The sequence below is a fragment of the Canis lupus genome, chromosome 20 (assembly GCF_003254725.2).
Source record: "Canis lupus dingo isolate Sandy chromosome 20, ASM325472v2, whole genome shotgun sequence".
Classification (NCBI taxonomy): domain Eukaryota; kingdom Metazoa; phylum Chordata; class Mammalia; order Carnivora; family Canidae; genus Canis; species Canis lupus.
The window spans coordinates 1786215-1806032 of record NC_064262.1 but is presented as its reverse complement, the minus strand read 5'-3'; the positions used below and the strand labels follow the sequence as shown (position 1 = coordinate 1806032).

Genomic DNA, 19818 nt, shown 5'->3' with positions numbered 1-19818 from the left:
GGACCGGATTTTCTTATCATGGGAGGCACGATCAGTTTAATATTTTCCTCATGGAAAACCATGGATAACCAATGATTTTATTTATATTTATTAAAAATAATTCCCCGCACCCCATCCTGACCTATTACTATTTTAAAATAATAAATTGAGCATCCGATTTTTATATTTCTGGAGTCTCTTCTCTGTTGGTCTGTTTGATTACATAACCTTGTACAGAACTGTGTTGTCTTAAGCAATGTAGCTTTATAACAGGTCCTGATAACTGGTAGAACAAGTTCTCCTACTATGCTCTTTTTTTTTCAGGATTGTCTTGGTTATTCCTGGCTTTTGCTCTTCCACATAAATATTGGAATGAGCTTGTTCATTGATGGGATTTTGATTAGGACTGCATTGAAGCTATACAGCAATTAGAAGTAATTTACATTTTTACAATATTGAGTTTTGCAATCTATGAAAGTGATACATACCTTCATTTACGTAGGTTTTCTTTAATTTTATTTGTATTTGATATTTATTGATACTAGCATAGTGGTTTCTTTTAAAAATATTTTCTGTTTGTTACTATCTATAGAAATTCAATAGATTTTTATATATTAACCTTGTATTAATTCAATTCCAGTTTTAGTTCTTTTCTATTCCTTATCTTTTCCTTGCCTTGATGCACTGGTTAGAATCTCTGATAAAATGCCTAATGGAAGTGATGATAGTGAATCCCTTTGACAGGTTCTTGATCTCAAAGGGCAAAGCGTTCAATATTTCATCATTAAATATGACACTTGGCATAGGTTTCTATATATTTCCCTTTTCAGATTAAGAAAGTTTCATTCTATTCCTACCTTGATAAGATTTAAAAATTAATGAATGTATGTTAAATGCAATCAATTTTCTTCATCTTTGGAGAAAATCATATGCTTTTTCTACTCTATTTTGTTAATGTGGTGACTTCTAGATATTAAACCAAACTACAAATTTTGTAATAAATCTGAGTTGCTGTGATTGATATGTCACTGGATTTGATTGGCTAATATTTGATTTAGGATTTTTCCATTTATTTTTCTAAGTGATATTTTCATACTCATGATGTCTTTTTGGGTTTTTGTATTGATTATACTCTGGCCTCATAAAACAAGTTGTGAAGTTTTCCTTTTTTTCCTCTTATCTGGATTTAAATTTCCAGTAGAAATTGTTGGCAAAGCCACCTAGGTCTTAAATGTATTTTGTGAAAGGTTTTTAATTATACTTTCAATTTCTCTAATAGTTTGATAGAACATTTATTTTTTTATTTTTGACAGAACACTTAATATTTTGTATTTTTTCCTCCTTTTCCCCTGAGCTTATTGAGATATGACAAATAAAAATTACATGTATTTAGGTTGTACAATGTGATTTTTATTTTTTTTAAAGATTTTCTTTACTTATTCATGAGAGAGAGAGAGAGAGAGAGAGAGGCAGAGACACAGGCAGAGGGAGAAGCAGGCTCCATGCGGGGAGTCCATGTGGGACTCCATCCTGGGACTCCAGGACTATGCCCTGGGCCGAAGGCAGGCACTAAACCGCTGAGCCATCCAGGGATCCCCTCAATGTGATTTTTAAAAGTGTACAATGTGGTGATTTAATATACATATTTTGTGTAATAATTACTGTAATCAAGTTACCTTACAGTTACCATTTGTATGTGTGTGTGGTAAGAACACTTAAAATCTACTTTCTTAGCAGATTTCCAGTATTCAATATAGCATTATTAACTATAGTCACCCTAAACTTATTCATCTTATAACTGCAAGTTTGTACCCTTTGACCAATGTCTCCCCACATTTCTCCTATCCTCCTGTCCTTGGCAGTCACTGTTTTACCCTCTGGTTCTATGGGTTCTACTTTTTTAGATTCCAGATATAGATGAGATCATACAGAACCATTTTTTTTCTAAGTCTGTCTTATTTCATTTAACATAGTGTTCTCCAGGTTCATCCATGTTGTAGCAGATAGCAGGATTTCCTTCTTTATAGCTGAATAATATTCCTCTCTCTCTCTCTCTCTGTGTGTGTGTGTGTGTGTAATGTGTGTCTACATCAAATTTTCTTTATCCTTCCATCTGTCAATGGTCACTCACGTTGTTTCCACATTTCCATATCTTGGCTATTGTGAATAGTGAGTGCTGTAATCAACATGAAAGGGTAGACACTTTGAGATAATGATTTCATTTCCTTTGGATATATACCCAGAAGCAAGATTGCTGGATCATATGGTGGTTCTATTTTTAAGTTTTCGAGGAACTTCCATAATGTTTTCCATAATGACAACACCAATTTACATTCCTACCAACAGTGTATAAGAGTTCCCTTTTCACCACACGCTCTACAACACATGTTATCCCTTGTGTTTTTGAAAATAGCCACCCTAACAGGTGATATCTCATTGTGGTTTTGATTTGTATCTCCCTGATGATTAATGATGTTGAGCACCTTTTTATGTATCTGTTAGCTCTTTATATGCCTTCCTTAGAAAAATGTCCCTTCAGGTCCTTTGCCCATTTACTAATCTGATTATTTAGTATTTTTAATATTGAGTTGTGTGTGTTCCTTATACGTTTTGAGTACTGACCCCTTAAAAAATGCATGGATTGTGAACATTTTCTCCCCTCTGATAGGTTGTCTTTTCATCTTGCTAATGATTTCCTTTGTTGAGCAGAAGCTTTTCAGCTTGATATAGTCCTACAGGCTTTTGTTGCCTGTGCAATTGATACCATATCTGAAAAAAAAAAGTGACCAAGATCAATTCAAGTAGCTTTCCTCCTGTGTTCTTCTGAGAACTTTACAGTTTTAGGTCTTACATTCAAGAATGCATATATTCTAAATTAATTTTTGTGTATGGTGTGAGATGAGTCCAGTTTCATTTTTTGCATGTGGAATATTCAGTTTTCCCAACCCCATTTATTGAAGAGACTACCTTTTCCCCATTGTGTATTCTTGGCACTCTTATCAAAGATTAATTGACTGTATATACTAGGGTTTATTTCTGGGTTTTCCTTTCTATTCCATTGGACTATGTGTCTGTTTTATCCCAGTACTATACTGTTTTGATGACTACAGCTTTGTGAAATAGTTTGAAATCAGGAAATATATTGCCTTCAGTTTTATTATTCTTTCTCAACATTGTTTTGGCAATTTGGAGTCTCTTGTGGTTCTGTACAAATTTTAAGGTTGTTTTTTCTAGTTCTGTGAAAATACAGTTGGCATTTTAATAAGGATTGCTTGCATTTGTAGATTATTTTGAGTAATACAGATATTTAAACAATAGTAAACCTTGTTCCACTTCCTTTTGTATTTTATTTATTTTTTGGCTGTCTTTTTAAATTTCTTCCATCAATATCATATACTTTCAATGAAAATATCTTTCTCTTTCTTGGTTAAATTTATCCTAAGTGTTTTATTTTTTTGATGCTATTGTAAATAAGATTGTTTTCTTTCTTTTTTTTTTTTTTAAAGATTTTATTTATTTATTCATGAGAGACACAGAGAGAGAGGCAGGGACACAGGCAGAGGTCGAAGCAGGTTCCCTCTGGGGAGCCTGATCAGGACTCGATCCTAGGACCCCGGGATTACAACCTGAGACCGAAGGCAGATGATCAACCACTGAGCCACCCAGGAATCCCAATAAGATTATTTTCTTGACTTTTTTTTTTTTGATAGTTTGTTGTTAGTATATAGAAATGCAACTGATTTTTTATATATTGACTTTGTATCCTGCAAATTTACTGAATTCATTTATTAGTTCTAGCAGAATTTTGGTGGAGTCTTGGGAGTTTTCTTTAAATAAGTTCATTTCATCTTCAAACAGAGACAATTAATTTCTTCTTTCTGATTTAGATGTCTTTTCTTTCTTTCTTTCTTTCTTTCTTTCTTTCTTTCTTTCTTTCTTTCTTTCTTTCTTTCTTTCTTTTTTTTTTTTTGCCTAATTTCTCTGGCTGGGACTTCCAGCGCTATGTTGAATGGAAGTGGTGAGTGTGGGCACTCTTTTCTTGTTTCTAATCTTAAAGGAAAAGCTTTCAGCTTTACACAGTTGAGTATGAGGTTAACTGTGGGTTTGTCATATATGGTCTTTATTAATTATATTGATGTATATTCTTCCCATACCTAATTTGTTGAACTTATAACATGAAAGGATGTTGAATTTTGTTAAGTGATTTTTTTGGAGGGCATCTGTTGAGATGATCACATGGTTTTATCCTTCATTTTGTTAATGTGATTTATCATGTTTATTGACTTGTGTGTGTTAGAACATTCTTGTATCCCAGGGATAAATCCCACTTGATCTTGGTGTATGATCTTTTATGTGTTGTTGAATTAAATTTGGGAGTCTTTTGTTGGGTATTTTTGCATCTGTGTTCTTCTGGGTTATCAGTTTATAATTTTCTTTCCTTGTAGTGTCCTTGTCTAACTTTGGTATAAAGGTAATGCTGGACTTGTAAGGATGTGCAAAGGATTGGCTTGGCATGAATTCTTGTTTAAATGTTTGGTAGAATTCTCCCACGAAGCCATCTGGACCTGGGCTTTTCTTTCTTGGTAGGTTTCTGATTACTACTCCACGCTCCTTATGTGTTATTGGTCTGTTCATATTTTCTATTTATTCATAATTCAGTCTTTGTGGGTTGTGTGTTTCTAGGGATTTATCCATTTCTTCTAGGTTATTCAGTTTGTTGGTGCATAATTGTTGATAGTAGTCTGTTATAATCCTTTGTATTCTTGTGGTATCAGTTGTAATGTATCCTCTTTCATTAGTAGTTTTATATGTTTGGGCTCTCTTTGTTTCTTTTAAAAAAAAGATTTTACTTATTTATTTGACAGAGAGAGTGAGAGAGAGAGAGAGTGCACAAGTGGGGGGAGTGGCAGAGGGAGAGGGAAAAGCAGGCTCTCCACTGAGCAGGGAGCTCAATGCAGGGCTCAATCCTGGGACTCTGGGATCATGACCTGAGCTGAAGGCAGATGCTTAACCAACTGAGCCACCCACATACCTCCCTTTTTTCTTGGTTAGTCCAAAGGTTTGTCAGTTTTATCTTAAAAAAATAGCTCTTAGTTTTATTGCTCTTTCTTATTGTCTTTCTAGTTTCTATTTCATTTTATTCTGATCTAATTTTTACTGTTTCCTTCCTCTGCTAAACTTGAACTTAGTTTGTTCTTCTTTTTTTTAGTTCCTGGAGGTGTAAATGTTGTTTATTTGAGATCTTTCTTTTTTCTTAATGTAGGCATTTATTACTGTGAAAATCCCTATTAGAGCTGCTTTTGCTTCATTCCATAAGTTTTGATGAATTATGTTTCCATTTTCATTAGTCTTAAAATACTTTCTAATTTCCCTTTTGATTTCATCTTTGACCCATTGGCTGTGGAAGAGTGTGTTGTATAATTTCCAATACTTGTGAATTTTCTAAAGTGTCTTCCTGATACTGATTTCTAGTTTCATGGCATTGTGTTCAGAAAAAATATTTGATATGATTTCAATCTTTTAAAATTTGTTAAGGCTTGTTTTGAGGGCCACAGTATGATCTTTCCTGGAGACTGTTCAATGTGTGTTTGAGAAGAATCTGTATTCTGCTGCTGTTGAATGGAACATTCTGTATGTGTCTGTTAAGCCCATTTGGTCTGTAGTGTTACTCAAGTCTGCTATTTCCTTACTGATGTTCTGTCTGGATGATCTATCCATTGATGAAATGGGGTGGATAAAAGTGGGGTATTGAAATCCCCTACTGTATTATTGCTGTCTATTTTCCTCTTCAGCTCTGTTAATATTTGTTTTATATTTTTAGATGGTTCAATGTTGAGTGCATGTAGGCTTACAGTTGTTATATCCTCTTGATGAAGTGACCCATTTATCAGTATACAGTGGCCTTCTTTGTCTATTGAGATCAGTTTCGGCTGAAAGTCTATTATAGCCACCTGCTTTCTTTTGTCCTTTTGCATGGGATATCTTTTTCCATTCATTCACTTTCAGCTTCTGTGTGTCCTTAAAGTGAATCTCTTATTGGCAGTGTATTGTTGGATCCTGTCTTTAATTCATTCTGTGACTCTGTGTCTCTTGATTGGAGAATTTAACCCATCTGCATTTAAAGTAATTTAAAGTTAGAGTTAGGATTAGGGTCAGGCTCAGGGTTACGGCTGCTGTTATTGATGCATATATCACATATAATATTATTACATTTATCTGTGTCATAGACCCAATATTATATTATATACATACTATTTTATATAATTGCTTTTAAAATCAGTTGTGAGAAAATGAATGCTATTTTTATAATTACATAATTAGCTTTACTAATGTTCTGTGTGTATGAGAATTATCATCTAAGGTTATTTGTTTTACCCTATAGAACTTTCTTTAGTATTTCTTGTAAATCAGGTCTAATAACAAAAAATTCTCTTGCTTTTTGTTCATTTTGAAAAGTCTTTATTTAACCTGAATTTTAGAAAGATAGCTTGGCTGGAGAAGTTTCTTGGTGGGCAGTTTTTTCTTCAAGCACTTTGGATATGTTATTCCCTGCTTCTGCCTCCAATGTTTCTGTTCAGAAGTCAGCTTTTAATTTTATTGAAGTTCCTTTGTAAGTTAAGTGACAGAGTCATCTTTCTCTTGATGTTTTCAGGATTTCTTGTCTTTGGGGCACCTAGGTGGCTCAATGGTTGAGTGCCTGTCTTTGGCTCAGGTCATGATTCCGGGGTCCTGGGATCAAGTCCCACATCGGGCTCCCTGCAGGGAGCCTGCTTCTCCCTCTGCCTGTGTCTCTGCCTCTGTGTGTCTCTCATGAATAAATAAAATCTTTTTAAAAAAGATTTCTTGCCTTTGACTTTCAGCATTTTTAATATGATGTATGCTTTTGAATCTTTCTGCAATTATCCTATTTATAGTTCATTGAGCTTCTGGATGTGCAGGTTATGGTTTTCAGTGAATTTGGGAAGTTTCTGCGATTATTTCTTCAATTATTTTTTTCTGCCCTTTTCTCTCTCTCCTTGTATTCTGGTAATGCCATTATGTCTGTATTGATGCAGTTGATGGTGTGTTACATTTCTTTGATACTATTCATTTTTCTTCATTCTTTTTTGTCTCTGTTCTTGCATAATCTCTATTGATGTATCTTCAAGTTTGTTAATTCTTTCTCTGCCAGTTCCCATCTACTGTTGAGTTCTTTTAGTTAGTTTTCACTTTCAGTTACTCTAATTTTCTTCTCTATAACCTCCATTTGGTCTTTTAAAATAATTTCTATCTCTTTATTGATATTATCTGTTTGATGCAGCATTGTCAGCATACTTTCTTTTACTTCTTTAATTATGCTCCCCTTTAGTCCTATGAAGACAGTTAAAATGGCTACTTTGAAATCTTTTTTAAAAAAATATTTAATTTATTTATTCATGAGAGACACACACACACAGATTGAGAGAGAGAGAGAGAGACAGAGAGAGGCAGAGACACAGGCAGAGGGAGAAGCAGGCCCCATGCAGGGAGCCCGACGTGGGACTCGATCCCAGGTCTCCAGGATCAGGCCCTGGGCTGAAGGCAGCGCTAAACCGCTGAGCCACCGGGGCTGCCCTAGTCTTTTTCTATTGAATCTAACATCTGGTCACTCTCACAGGCAATTTGCATTGTTTTTTTTTTTTTTTTTTTTTACTGGTGTATGGGTCATACTTTCTTATTTCTTTGCATGACATATGTATATATACATATATGTATATTTTATTTTGCTGGAAATTGGACATTTTAGATAATACACTGTATTGCTCACCTCCATATTCCAGGGCTAGTTACTACTATTTGTTTGTTTACTTTTTAGGGGTTGGATGGAAGAGAGGAACCCCCACCTTTTGACCATAGTCAGTTGGAACTAAGTCTCAGCATTAGGTAGCTGGGAACAGGATGAAAACTGTTGAAGTTCAGCTTCTTCTGACAAGAAAGCCCTCTGAATGGGAGCTGGGGAGCAGAAAGCACTGTGTTATTAGCTATAGGAGTCTGGAGTGGAGTCTGCCTCACTGAAGTGGGTTGGTAGAAGGATACCATGTACTCTCCTTTCTTACCAAATTTACATAGATTTCCTTACATAAATGTTTATTTGCTGTTTGCCATTATGACCATTTCCAGAGCCTTTAGAGTATTTTGTTCTGTTTTATCATTTTCAGCAAGTTCACTGGGGAGTGGGTCAGTAAAACTCCTCACACTCCTTCCAGGTGGTCAGAATGTGAATGTAATGGCTGGACTTTGCACCAGGAGGTGGAAGCCACATGAGGAGAGTGGAGTATCAGGGAAAAGGTGCCAGGATCCTGGTGTCATCACAGCCTGGGACAATGTACCTGACAGAGAAATAAGTTTTCTCTTTTAAGCTATTGTTATTTGGAGTTTCAATTTTTCCACAATCTAACCCCAATAATACAAATTTTGAGGCATTTTTTGTTTTTTTGGTCTTTGCTTCTCTCTGAACATTATCTTCAATGTCTCCTCATACATGTCCCAACGTCTCCTGCTGCTCATGACTCCTGTCATTAGAAATGATTGAATGGCTAACTCCAGCTACAGTGTCAAGGACCCTGATTGGTCTACTAGGTGGTTGGTTTCTGCACCTGGACCAATCAACTATGGCCAGAGAGGCAGAGAAGAAACACAGATGGAGAAGCTGAGGGCCCTCCCAGAGAGGGGGAATCCCAGCCATCAGTTCTAACACAAGGTCCCATGTTGTGCTAATTACTCCCTGCCCACCACCTAGAGGTGTAAGGTACACTGTGCTTGTCATGCCACTTTCGAGCATGTCTCTTAGGTTCTGGATTGACTCTCCACTTCTTCACACACCTGCTGTGTAAACTGGGCATCATCTCACCTCTCCAAACCCAGTTTCCTCATCTGTACCTCTCAGTTCCTGCTTCACGGGGTATGGTGGGGATTAGACATAGCCAGCAGTAAAGCAGCAGGCAATCTGTGAGGATCAGAGGAGCTGCTCCCATTTCCCAGTGAGGGAAGAGGCCTAGAGTAGCGCTGCGCTCCTGACTCCTCCCCTCCCAAAGCTCATCCCCCTCCCTCCCCTGCCCAAAGTCTTTGTTGTGTTTTGTTTGCTATTGTGGTAAAATACATATAACATGAAATTTACCTTCTTCATCATTTGTAAGTGTGCAGTTCAGTGGCATTAAGCACACTCACACTGTTGCTCAGCCATCCCCACCATCATCTCTAGAACTTTTTCATCTCCCCAAATGGAAACTGTGCCGGCTGAATTCTAACTCCCCATCCTCTGCACTCACCATCCTACTTTCTGCCTCTATGAATTCGATGATTCTAGATACCTCATGTAGGTGGAATCATACAGTAGTCGTCCTTTTGTGACTGGCTTATGTTACTTAGCATGATGTCCTCAAGGTGTTTCCATGTTGTAACCCATGTCAAACTTCTTTTTTCGGGTTGAATAAGATTCCATTGTCTGGACAGACCATGTTTCATTTTTCCATTCATCCATCCATGAACAGCAGAGTCATTTCACACCCCTTTCTAAGCTGGCTAGGAGGGGACTGGGGAGGGCAGGGGCTCCCTTGAGATCTGACTTCTGATGCTCAGCTGTTTCCTAACTGAATATCCAGGCAGAGATATTTATCTAGTTCGGGAGCTTTTAAGGCTGGCTGTCACTTCAGAGCTGGACTGGGGCTGGGGTGAGGCAGGGACCCATGCAAGGAGGCAGCAGGGGTAAGGTAGGAGCTGAGAATCTCAAAGCTGTGGGAGATGCGCAATCCACCTTCCTTGTTGCAGACACCTCAGGGCTGGGTCTCTATGGCCCTCACTTGGGAGGGGCAGTCACAGATCCCACAGAGAGGAGAGGCCCCTGGGTTCTGGTTCCAGGGTTGCTTAGACAACCTGGGAAGCCTGAGTTCCTTCCCAAAGAATCCATCCCCTGCCTTCCAGCCACCTGAGTAGTGTTCTAGAACTCAAATGTGGCCCTGGCACTCCTCCCATGGTCCCCCATGGCTCTCAGAAACAAGCCAGAGCCAGGGCCAGGATTAGAAGGAAAGAAAGGAGCAAGTAGGCACCTATAAACTTGTGCAGGTATGCACTTTCAGGGCCGTGTAGACCTATAGCATGGAGGCGGAGGGCGACAGCATGGGCTCCAGGCCTGACTGGAGGCCTGACTGCACTCACAGCTGGGGAACCACAGGCAAGTTACTTGGGGCCTTCCTTTCTCCATCTGTAAAGTGAGGATGCAAGTAGTTGCCCCCCTGGGTGGTGGTGTGGGGGGTGACGTGAGGGGTGGCATGGGCAACCGCCACAGACGTCTGAGGCTGGGAGTCCCAGATCGGGGTGTTGGCAGGCTGGGTTTCTGGTGGGATTCTCTTCCTGTCTTGCAAATGGCTGTCATCTTGCTGTGTGCTCATGGGGCCTTCTCTTGGTGTGTGCGTGGATTCAGGGAGAGAGAGTATGAGCTCTCTGGTGTCTCTTCTTATAAGGACACCACTCCTATGGCATCAGGGCCCCACCCCGGGACCCCTTTTAGCCCTCAATTACCTCCTTGTAGGCCCCATGTCCAAATACAGTCACATCAAGGGTTAGGGCTCCAACACAGGAATTTTGGGTGACACAAAAGAGTTAATCCCCGTGGAGTACAAGAACCCGAGGATTTTGCTACTACAGGTGTCATCTCTAGGTTCTTGCACATGTCCTTTCTTCTGTTCTCTAGAGCACACTACCTCATCTCCAGGAAGACCTTCCTGACCACCCCCTGCATCACCCTGGAGTTGGGGAGATGCCTCCTCCCTTGGGCTCCCACTGGCCTCCAGGCCTCTTATTGAGCCCCCCCCCCCATTACAGCAACACTCTTCTGACTTATGATAATCTGTTTGCTTGACTAATGCCCACCCACCCCCACACACACTGCCTGAGAGTGCAGGTAAGATGCCCCAGGGCCCCAGGAGTTATAGGCTGAGGAAATGACGGTTGTCAGCCTCAGTTTCCCCTGATGTCCACATCGCTCTGGTTGCAGTCAGGTGTCAGCTCAAAGGCCACACATCAGAAAGGCCTTTCCTGGCCACCCTGTCAAGTGGGGCTCATCTCTACAATCATTATCGAGTCCTTGCCCTGATCTGTTTTCTTTCTAGCACTTTCTGAGACCGGAATGATCCTGGCTCTTTATTATGTTTCCTTACTTTCCTGGAGTGTAAGCCCTGTGAGGGCAGGGGCCTTGCCTGAAACCCCAGGAGCCCGGCACGGTGCATCGGACATGGGTTTGTTGACCGAACAGCTCGGTGGGCAATCGGGTCTCTGAGGCCAGAGAAGGAAGGTAACATGTGTCCACGCCCTGCTGGCTGTTCAAGGCAAAAGGAAGATCCGGGCACGTTGACAACACCTGCAGACCTGCATCCGGAGAGGGTACATGGCATTTACAAGGCACTTGCCTGAGGCTGGGTGGAAAACCACTGGGCTGTAACCTCAGTCCCTGGGCTTCCGCCCCCCCAGCTCCTCCAGCTTGGGCTCTTGGGAAGCAGGTGCCGAGACCGTTTCAGTGCATGTTAGGGATCGACATTTGTAGAAGGAAAAGGGAGAAGTCAAACTGCCTTGCAGACCCTGCAAAGCCTTGGTCACCCTGTGAGCTCTTCTGAACTGATACCGCCCCTGGAGCTGTCCTGTGTCCGGGCAAGGTGACTGGGCCTTTCTAGTCCCAGGTTGTTGGATGTGGGCTGCCCTGAGAAGGGAGTCACCTCACACCAGCTGGCTCGGCAGCTGAGGGAGACCCCGAGGCAGGGACAGCTGGAGGGTGCCTGCTAGCCACCCCTGCACCCAGCTGGCCAGCGAATCCTTCCTGGAGAGGGAGCTGGGCAGTGCATCTCCCAGCACACTACTGCCTGCCTCTGCCCACGTCCCTGGTCCCCAGAGCATTGTCTGCTCTGGTCCTGAGACCCCTGTGTTTCCCCTCTCTTTTCACCATCCTTCAGATGCTGATCTGAGAATCATGGGGTTTGGGGCACCTGGGTGGCTCAGCAGTTGAGGGTCTGCCCTCGGCTCAGGTTGTGATCCTGGGGTCCTGCAATCAACTCCCACATCGGGGTCACTGCAGGGAGCCTGCTTCTTCCTCTGCCTGTGTCTCTGTCTCTCTTTGTGTTTCTCATGAGTAAATAAATACATTTTTTTTTTTTTTTAAAGAATCATGTGGTTTCATCCTGAGCTCCCACTTCAACCAACAGGCGGAGGCTGCCTGGAGTGCTGTGTTGAGAAGGGTTCTGAGGCTGGCCCAACAGGAAAGGATGTTGTAATCAATTAGCAACGTTTGCGTGGGCTTGGGAAGGACACGGTGGTTTGCACGCCAGGATTTTCCTAGGCCTTCCTCTGCCATTTCCTCACCTGGCGCTGCTTCACCTCCAGGATCCCTGGGTCTGCAATCCTCCCTCTGAGTTCCTCCTCTCCTACTTGCTCCTGGTCTCACTGGCTCCCAGGGGAAGGGGAAGGCCCAGTGACTTGGCTTTGGGAGATGGTCGAGAAGCTGAGGAAACTTGGCCGAAGTCATCGTTGTTTGAGCCTCGATTTCCTCATCTGCAAACAGCACCTGGCCTCTCCCCCAGGACGTAGTGGGAGCCTCACAAAGCTCCAGGGAGAGGGGTGCTGATGGGAGAGGCATCTGACTCTGATCCTGGGCCCCTGGCAGCAGCCCCCATGCTGGGGGGTGCGCAGGGCACGTGGCCAGGATGGCTGGGAGTGGCTCTGCTGTGCTGGGGGTGGGGGTGGGGGTGTGGTGGAGGCAGGAATGACATCTCCCAGCATTTCCACAAAGGGGTGTTGATCCAGGGTGGTCCCTCACACATTCTCCCTGTGGTTCTGATGCCCATTGCCTCGGAGACCAGCCATGGGCACCCTGGGAATGACTGTGGAGGTGATCGCTCCTGGAGGAGGACAGGGCCACAGGTATGCACATGACCAGCCCTCGGCCCTCCTTTGCACAGATACGGAACCCGAGGCCCCAGGGTGGCGGTGACCCAGTCAACACCAGGACCAGGAATGAGGCCGTTTGCCTTCCTGCTGCTCGGAAAAGAAAGCTCTGCAGCTTCTCCCTTCCCAGGCACAGGTTGCCAAACACAGGTGTCCTCAAGGGGAAGAGGATGTGCCACCGAGGCCCAGCGGGGGCGCCCACTGCGATGTTGAACCACTAAGCCCAATATGCTGAGGCCTCTTTAATGTTGGTTTGGCCTCTTCCAGAATAAGAAATGCTACCAGGGCGCCTGGGTGGCTCAGGTGGTTAAGCAGCTGACCCTAGGTTTTGGCTCAGGTGAGGATCTTAGCATTGAGATCGGACCCCACATGGGGCTCCAGGCTCAACTGAGGCACAGAGTTAGGAAACTTGCCCAGACTCAACAGCCAGAAAGTGGTGGAGCCAGATGAAAGCTCAGTAGCATCTTCTCCATTTCCCTTCTGGGTACCCTCCTCTGCCTTTGGTCACATTTAGACTACGCACTCAGGCTCTCTCCACCTGGGTTTGCACAGTGGGGCAGCAAGGGGAGCTGGGAGTGAAACAGGACAGAGGTCAGGGCACTTGTCGCTGGCTCCTTCCTGCTGTTTGCCAGTGGCTGCACCCTGATCCCTTTCATAGTGTAGCTCCAAGCTCTGGTTGTGTACAATTTTGGGTGACTCTCTATCTCCCAATTTCCTCCTTTCTGTCCCTTCCTTGAAATCACTACAAGGTAGAAGCAAGTACTACGTGCTCTCTGGTGGTCAGGGAAGGAAGACAGTAGACTTAGGGTGAGGATCAACATTTGAGAAGAGAGCTGAGTGCCAGAAAGAGAGCCAGCCATGCACAGATGACAGCTGCTGGTGGGAGAGCCATCAGGTAGGAGGTGCAAAGGTCCTGCGGCAGCCATGTTCTTGGCATATTTGAGAAAAAACGTAGAAGCCAGTGTGGTGAAGTGGAGTGACTGGGGAAAGTGGTGGGGGATGAGGTTATGGTGGAGGTTCAGAGGAGAGCGCCCTGCCAGCCACTGAAAGTGCTCTGGATTCAGGCATGAGGGGAGGAGACCCTGAGGGGGTTGAGCAGAGATGTTATTGGATGCAGAGGTTTGCCCTGGCTGTGGCTTGCGTGGAGGGCAGAGAGGGGCGGTTCCAACCATCCCCGCAGGACCCGGCAGTGTCTCGGGCCAGGGTGGCAACAGCAGAGGTAAAAATTCTGGACTGAGTTTTAGAGCTGTGCCAAGATCCCCTTAGAGTTAGATGTGGGTGTGAGGCAGGGAGGAAAGGAGATGTCTCTGGCTTTTGGCTTCAGCAGCCGTGAGGATGGGGCTGCTGTTCACCGAAATGGGGACAGTCGAAGGAGTTGACGGAGGGGGGGGACTGCTGTGCGCCCCACATGGCCCGACATTTGTCCTGGATACGGGAGTGCAGGTGTGAGGAGGAAGGCAGGTAAGTCTGGAGCTCTGAGGGGAGGCCAGGCTGGAGCAGGACCCCCCAGTGCAAATAACGGTTAGCGTCAGTGGTCGCACGAAGGCAGGAGGAGCCAGGGGTCTGGCTCCGCAGGCAGCCCGGGAGGGCCAGCCGTGGTCATTGCTGCAGGAGGGCTTCCTGGGGGGTCGGGCGCATGGAGCAGGGGAGGGCCAGTCCACGGGGCCCAGCCTGCGGCCTCCGCCTCTGCCCTGGGTCTGGGCAATTGCCCACCAGCAGCAGCCCGGCCTTCACCACGGCCGGCCTCTGTCCACCTCTCTGACATCCCAGCACCTGTTGGGCCACTGGCTCCAGTGACCAGACAACTGTTATTCCGATGTGCCCTGAGGACTCCCACGCCCCAGAGCTGCTTGTGTGACCCCATGGGCCACCCAGAGCGAACCTCAGGATGTCTGCTGAAGTCCCTGGGGAGCACAAGTCCCGCCACTGGGCTCTCCAAGCCCAGGAATGGAACTTGGAGCTGCTGGAAGTCACCTTTGCACATCCCCCTCCCCTCACCACCACCGGAAAAGGCTTTCCAGGTGGGAGCAACTCGCAGGAAAGCAGGAGGGAGCAGCAGAGAGAGGCGGAGCCCTGAGGCTGGAGGTCCTGAGTCCCAGCTGCAGCTCATCCTGGTCTTCCCGCGCATTCTTCAGTGGCCGAGACAGCTGGATGTCCTGAGGCTCAGACCAGGTCCAGGGGGCATCGGAAAGAATTCGGACAAATTTGCAACGGAAAGAATTCGGACAAACGCCCAAGGGTAGTGGAGTGGCGCTCTGGGTGTGCAGGGCCGGGCCTCTCCGGGCCTCTGGGTTGCCTGGGCCTGTGCACAGGGGCCCCCCAGCCGCCCCATCTTTCCTGGGGCTTCCTTTCCCCAGAGCTGCCACCCTTCCTCCTCAGTCTGCCAAGTTTCCTGATACCATGTGTGTGACGTCTGGGTGCTCACCCACGTGCCACATCCTTCCATCTCCGGGTACTTCGGTGGCCACCGGTAGCCCCTCCAGCTCCCCGCTCCCTGGCAGGTAAGACGGCAACAGACCCCCTCCGGGTCAACGGGAGGAAATGGCACACGTCCTGGTCCTGGGGGCTCTGGGAAAAGGTTTGCTTCCTGGAGGAAAAGCTAGAGCCTCTCAAGGAGAAAGCACTTTGCCCCTGCCTCTTGCTTCCTTGGTTGGAACAGGCCGGCCTTGGGACTCGGGCGGCGGGAGGGTGGAAGGGCCTGACCCGGCGGCCGCCGGAGCTCCAGAACCGCCACTTCCAGAGGCCTCGCTGAGTAAACAATCAACGTCCGTATGGTTTAAGCAACTGTTCACCCAGCATCCTGCCATCACAGACCAAAGCCGTCCCGACTCGTGCAGCAGCCAAACCGTCCCAAACCGTCTGACTCGTTCAGACATTCATCAAACATTTCATCAAACGTTTCACGAGTATTCCCTGCTGGCTGGCACGTTATCACATTGAATTTAACCCACTCAACGACTTTTTTTTTTTTTTTTTTAAGATTGTACTTATTTACTTATGAGAGGCACAGAGGGAGAGGCAGAGACACAGGCAGAGGGAGAAGCAGGCTCCTCGCAGGGAGACCGATGTGGGATTCGATCCTGGGACCCTGGGGTCACACCCTGAGCTGAAGGCAGACGCTCAACCGCTGAGCCACCCAGGTGCCCCACTCAGCGACTTTTGAACACACATATTATCCCCACGGGGAAGATGAGGAATATAGGTACGTCACAGTGATCCTAGTTTGCTGTGCCAGGTAAAAACACTTCTCTGTGGCTGAGCATGGCAGAAGCATGTTTTCACTCACATGTTGAGTTGAGTGGGTGATTGTGATGGGGTGATCTGTGTCGACTCCGTACAGTGATTCAGGGATCGAGGCTGATGGAGGCTCAGCCACCTCAATGCATGGCTCTCCAGCCACCCTGGGTGTCAACATCGGATGGGCAGACATGGGTAGAAAGTGTGTGTGGGGTCACACAGGAGGCCTCCTGGGCCCGAGCTGGGTGGGATGGGCATTGGCTCCACTCACACGTGTTCACTAGCTGTACCCAGAGCAAAGGAGGTGGGAACATAGCTGATTCTCCAGGCCCAGGAGGAAAGGGCCATGGGTTTGCTGGCAGTTAGCCAATCCCCCCGACTGGACTCAGGGTGCCTCTGTAGCTCACCCCACTAGACTCTCAGACGACTGGGGGGCGGCGTGCCTGCTTTGTGTTCTCGAGTAATTAGAAGCCTGGGGCTGCTGGCTGAGCCGGGCACTGCCCCAGGACCAGTCCTCCGCAAGTGCAGAGGCCCTCTAGGTTTTATTGGGGCCACACTCCTCCTCCCGCCCTCACCTATCTCCGGGTGGGCTCTCTGACAGCCTGTCATTAGCAGTTCTGTTCTGCGTGCTGACTCACGGAGGCGAGGCTGTCTGGAGTAGGGTGCAGAAGACAGGAGGGTGAAATGGGATCCAGGTCTGCTGCATCCTTGCCCTGAGGCCAGGGGCAAGGCCTCCATTTCTCCATCTGCAGAGGGCACTGATGCTGCTGCGGGGGATGGTGAGCTGGTGCATAAGGGCACCCGGAGCTGCGTGTTGGCGAGGCCTTGCTCCCACAGAGTCCTCCAGCCTCTGCGTCATGTCCATCTTATAGATGAGACAGTGGAGGCCTCCAGTGTAGGTCAGAGTCCTTGCTCCCCCCACCACTCACTCTCCTCACAGGGGTGCTCCAGGGCGCTCAGGACCACATGTCACTGGTTGTGTGGAAGGCCTGGCTCACTGGCCACCTCGTGCAACGCTGCCAGCTTGAGAACACCCTTCTCTGCCTCTGGCTCACAAATCCTCCCACGTAGGGCCAGGTCCGGGGCAGGCCTGGGCCCGCTGTCCCTGCCAGCAGAGTCCTACCATGGGCCCAAGCACAGTATGCGATCTGTCACCCTGCCACTTGCCCCACATGCAAAACCACAAAACTTCCTATATTTGGCTCTGGAGCAACCAAGCCCCCAGACAGCTGAGCTGGCGGGTGGGGGTTGGGGGGGAAGGACTCAGGAGGTTTGTGGTGGGGAGATAAGACTGCCTGGGAATGTAAATCATTAGACTGGAAGGGTGGGGTGCCTTGGGCATAACTTTTCCTCAATTCCATCGCGGAGTGTTTATTGTCTTCATAGTAGACTAAAGCTTTTCAGTATCCCTGGGTCCTGCTCCTTCCTTCCCTCCCTTGGATTTATCCAATGAATTTTTATTGAGTACCTACTCACTTACAGTTTAAATGAAGGCACTCAGAGAAGGCCTCACAGAGGATGTGGTAAAGCAGCCACACATCTGTCTGGGGGACAGGTATTCTGGGTAGTGGCAACAGCCAGTGCAAAGGCCCTGGAGCAGAGTGTGCCTGGTTTGTTTAAGGAATCATGAAGAGTCTGGGGTGGCAGAAACAGGGTGAGTGAGAGGAAGAGGAGGTCTGAGAGGTCGCAGGGTGAGGGTAGGACAGACCAGGTAGGGCTGAGTTCCCTGAATGTGCTGGGAAAGGATTGAGGGGTCCAAGGAGAGGAGACACAGGATCACGGGAGTGGGTCAGCAGTGAACAAAACTGTTGTGCCCAAGATTGCGAATCCGAGAAACCACCAAGGAGCCGACACCGATGCAAGCGCACGAGGGTTTATTAGCAAGCTCGAGCTTGGGTCCAAGTACACCCGACACAGCGGAGCGGGGACTTGGACCCCGAGGTGGGTTACAGCTGGGTTTTTTATAGGCTGGTCTAGGGGATTTCCAGAAGGGGTGGAGGAATTCTAAGATGGGACTTTCTACCACGGGCGTGGGCTCTGTTGTCTTTCTGATATGGGATTACCTGCCGAGGACATTGAGGACATTCTGCAGTTTTTCCCCTTAAAGTTCAGCTCTTATTCACAGGGACCTAAGATGGCTGTACTTGTGCTAATGCTAAACTTTAGGTGGGATGGCCTTAATTTTTCTCGGCCTCCACAAAAACAAGTATCCTTGCCCTCACCTCTGCCCTGGGGAAGAGAGGAAAGAAATGAAATCGATAAGAAAATAAATCCTGTCAGAAGGTGGTAAGTCCTGGGGGGGGGGGGGGGGGAGAAGAAGCAGAGGATGGTAGCAGGAAGGGGCACCTGGGTGGCTCAGCCATTGAGCATCTGCCATCGGCTCAGGGTGTGACCCCGGGGTCCTGGGATCACATCGGGCCCCTGCTCAGCGGGGAGCCTGCTTCTCCCTCTGCCTCTGCTTGTGAGCTGCTTGTGTGCTCTCTCTCTGTCAAATAAATAAATAAAATCTTAAAAACAAACAAAGTAACCAGTGTTAAACTAGTTATTTTTATGATTCATTCTTGTTACACAGTCTCAGTCGCTATGGCCACAGAAATGCTATTTAACAAACCACCCAAAACTCAGTGGCCTCTGACAGAAACACTGATTTTTCACCCCTGCTTCCGGCATCACCAGGGGGCTGGCCCACAGAAGCCAGGGCGTCACCTGCTTTCTGCCGCTCCCGGTCCTCAGAGGGGCGGCTTCCCAAGGCACGATATTCCCGAGCAAAGAGCAAAGCCAGCCAGGCACGCATGGTTAGGGCTTCTGCTCACGTTCACATCTGCTCACACACATTTAGCCAAACCCAGCACTGAGCTGGTGGAAAAAGACACTGGGGCCTCTGGGTGACACGGGGGTGGGGGGAGGTTACAATGCAGGGGTCGGCAGAGCGGCTCTGCCCCGGGACAAGTAGTAAATAATGTCGGCTTTGCAGGCCACCTGGTCACTGCTGCTGCTGTCCGGCTGTGCCGCGGGCGTGTGAGCGCACCACGGGCAGTGCATAGACAAGCCAGTACGGCTATGCTCCAATAAAACTATTTATGGGCACCAAAATTTAGATTTCATAAAATTGGCCTGTGCCACAAGAGAACTATCCTTAAAAAATTGTTTTAAAGCTTTTATTTATTTATTTGAGAGAGAGAAAGAGAGAGAGAGAGAGAGAGAGATCGAGGTGGGAGGAGCAGAGAGGCAGAGAGGGGCAGGCCAACTTCACACCAAGCATGGAGCCTGGTGGGGCTCCATCCCGGGACCCTGGGATGGCACCCTGACCTGGAACTGAGAGCCGGACGGACCCTCAACTGACTGAGCCACTCAGGCATCCCCCTTAAAAATTGCTTTGCCCAACTACTTATAAATGTAAAAACCATTCCTAGCTTGAGGGCTGTACAGAAATAGGTGGCAGGTGGCATTTGGCTTGTAGGCCCTAATTTGCCGACCCCTGCAGCTGGATTCCAGCAGCCCCTGGGCCACTCCACCCTTTCTGGAGCCTCCAGGCCTGCAGGCAGGGACACAGGCCTTGCCCAGGGCTGCTCAGCGGGGAGATACACACAGAGCAGCTGGATAAAAACCACTAGAGGGTTTATGTGTCCCGGAGCTGGGACAGGGGAGGGTGTT

At 46.8% G+C, this 19818-nt stretch overlaps 1 long non-coding RNA gene across 13 annotated transcripts; it reads left to right on the top strand.

Moving 5' to 3' along the window:
* The first annotated feature begins 9888 nt into the window (after window positions 1-9888).
* Window positions 9889-16212, top strand: LOC112660405 (uncharacterized). Of its 13 annotated transcripts, none has more exons than XR_004807460.2 (7): window positions 9889-10059; window positions 11106-11376; window positions 11493-11645; window positions 12148-13822; window positions 14252-15166; window positions 15307-15428; window positions 15587-15898. It is a non-coding gene; the product is annotated as an uncharacterized LOC112660405 (long non-coding RNA). The 13 variants fall into 13 exon arrangements; XR_007404156.1 differs by having other exon boundaries at window positions 11106-11645; window positions 12148-12903; window positions 13681-13822; XR_004807463.2 differs by having other exon boundaries at window positions 11106-11645; window positions 12148-12903; window positions 13677-13822.
* Window positions 16213-19818: the final 3606 nt, after the last annotated feature.